The following is a 2,907-nucleotide window of genomic DNA, read 5'->3' as shown; positions in this document are numbered from 1 at the left end:
TGGGAATTAAAGGCCAGTGCACAAGAACTTAAAGTCTAAACTACAGTAGAAATTGCAACTTCCTCTGTTCTGAAAACAGTACTGGACACTTATTTATTTCTAAGTACATTTATAAGCATCTCAGAGAGGATGTCAGCCTCTTATCATGTGAACATGTGCCTGTGGCAGCTTTCAAAGCAAACCAGAGTTTCAAGTTTCTAACGAATTCTAATCTGAACAATCCCAACTGGTTTAAAAGAAAGAAAAGCACACATATAAACTAAAAAAGCAGAGTAACTAAAGTAATAGCCAAGAACAAAAAAAGCTTATTTAATTAAATGTTGGCCCGACATCATAATTAAAGCACACTGGATTTTATTTATCTGGGGCCTGGACCTAGTCCCAATATTCTTGACATAAACATTGGTGCTTTTGCTATGGAAAAGCCAGGTGGATTCTGCAAGTGATCTACCGCCCTCTGGTGACTCTTCCTGGTACATGACATCATTTTGTGAATATTTGAAGAATGGGTTTATTCAAAGGTCAGAAATTTGGTATGAAAATTCCAATGAGGAAAGTCTTGCTATAAAAATCTACAACGGGCTTACAGCCATGCCACCCTGAACAAGCCCGATCCCATCTGATCTCGGAAGCTAAGCAGGGTCGGGCTTGGTTAGTACTTGGATGGGACACCACCTAGGAAGAGCAGGTGCTGTAGGCGTAAAAAATAAAAAATAAAAAATAAAAAAAATAAGAGATTGTAAACTGACAAGGTCCTTGCAATCTGTGAGGTCAACCAAGGGTTACTACCTAAAAAAGAGAAATCTACAACCACAATAATATTAATTACCCAGTTGCGGTCCCACTAGCGTATAAACTGTTGTGATAAAGGCAGCCAATGAATTTGTATCGATACCATTGTATTGATGATTTGATGTCCTGTCCTCTAAGCTGTAACCTCCCACTCCTTCAACTACCATTGTGTTCTCTTCTGAATGGCTAATGGAACTCTCCTCACTTTTTTAATCTTTATAATCTTTTTGTGGCATAAGAAGAGTGGAAGCTATTCTCCAATTTTATAGATAAAGAAACTGAGGCTTAGATCTGTCAAGTTATTTGGCACAAGAGTGATTGATAATGAAGAAGAAAGACCACAGTGGCCCACCCCTTAAAACCAAGCCCAAGAGCTTCTGAGCCCCAGAAAGGATCATTGATTCCTAGGATGCAGAGAGGGACTCAGAAAGCAAGCTTTGAGGGGTTTATTATAAATATTGGTTTTATATTTATTTCTGCTTATAAGAATAACTCAGACTCATAAACAATTTGGAAAGCAAAACTTTCATAAAAGAATGTAAAAATCACCCGGAATTCCACCACCCACAGATAACCATTATTAATATTTTTATATATTTCTTTCATGCTTTTCCTTGTGTGTATATTTTTGCAAAATTAGAGTTAGGTTGAATATCTAATTTTTATCCTATTTTTTCTTAATATTAAATTGTAGGCATTTTTCCCCATTTCATTAAATATTACAGAAACACTTTTTTAAAAATAATTGAATAATATTCCATTAGATGGCATGCTGCTGATATTTAGATTACTCCCAAATTTAACATCTTTTTAAATAAGTCTTAAAACTGTGTGTAAGTGATTCATCGTAGTCAGAAAGATGTCCTGAATATTTCCACTGGTATTCTCACATCCTAGACTCAGTGCCTTTTTTCAAGGGAGAGTGCATGTATGAGCCAACCTGGATGTGGGGTACCACCCAGACTTGCCCCTCATCTCTGGCCTCTTATCAGCCAATTCTGAATGTGTGGGCTAGCAAATGGCACCGACAGAAAATTCCCTTTTCTAACTCATCAAAGCCAGTTTCTTGGGGAAAATGGTGTTTGTAGTCCTACCACATTTTCCTTAATCATTGTCTCCAGTGACAGCCAAGACACAAACTTGCAAGAACATAGCCTTTATTCCCTTAAAATACAACTGTGGCTGGGTCAAAGTAAACCTAATTCATGGCCCGTGTCCTGGTTAGAATTCATCTTCTACTTGCATTGCACAGAACTTCCAGTCTAACAATTCTTCAAATTCCCATCTCCCTTTAATCCTATTCATCATCAGTGCCACCCCACCAGAACATGAGTGCTATGGACCTGGCCTCTAGGAGGTAGCAAGGCAAAAATTAGTCCACCTATTTTTACTGGTGGGAAAAGAAGAAGCCAAAAGAGAAAAAATTCTCCTTGAAACTACCCAACTTATTCTTCTGATTTCCAGACCAATAGACTTTCTAATCTTTTTCTTAGGGTTCCTGGTCTGATCTTTGCTAAAGCTCTGGTTCAAGATCTGGGAAGTCTAGGACTCAATGACTACTTTGTAAAACAGACCATGCAAATGAGTCAAGGGACTTAATCCTGCCTCTGCCTAGTAACTCTTGCCACGTTTGCAAATAAAGATAATGCTGAGACCATCTTTCCCACATAAAAGCCCTCTTGAGAATGAGACAAGTCCAAAGGCAGACATCTCTGGGGATTTCGTTGACTTCTAATTCCGACTTGCTCCCTTGGTGTCTGCTTTTGGCAGAACGTTATCCAAAGCAAGATGCCTTCCTTTCACACCAACAACTGGCCTTCCTTGAAGTCGCATTCATTCTCCAGCTTTAGTATCTATCCCACAGTTGCCAAGCTTTCTGCTTCCCAAAGGTGAGAGAATTTAATGGGTTAAAAAATTATAAACTGTGGTATTTTTATGAGAGGTAAGGCTATCTGTGTGAAACGAAGAAATGCCACTTTTACGAAACAAACAAAACAAAAACCAAATCTAGCAATATCCTTGGAGTCGCAGAAGAATAAACCATAAAGGAAACACAATCCAATAAACTGGCTTCCAAGTTCAAGAGAGAAGTTTATTAAACAACTTTATGGAAGG

The 2,907-nt window shown here is 38.2% G+C and overlaps 1 non-coding gene across 1 annotated transcript; it reads left to right on the top strand.

The window, feature by feature from the left end:
- Positions 1-581: 581 nt before the first annotated feature.
- On the top strand, positions 582-700 carry LOC112482820. The gene has a single exon (XR_003047416.1). It is a non-coding gene; the product is annotated as a 5S ribosomal RNA (ribosomal RNA).
- Positions 701-2,907: the final 2,207 nt, after the last annotated feature.

This window comes from Pteropus alecto, unplaced genomic scaffold (genome assembly GCF_000325575.1).
Source record: "Pteropus alecto unplaced genomic scaffold, ASM32557v1 scaffold155, whole genome shotgun sequence".
NCBI lineage: Eukaryota > Metazoa > Chordata > Mammalia > Chiroptera > Pteropodidae > Pteropus > Pteropus alecto.
Note: the sequence above shows the minus strand (reverse complement) of the source record. Positions and strands in the feature narration are given on the sequence as shown.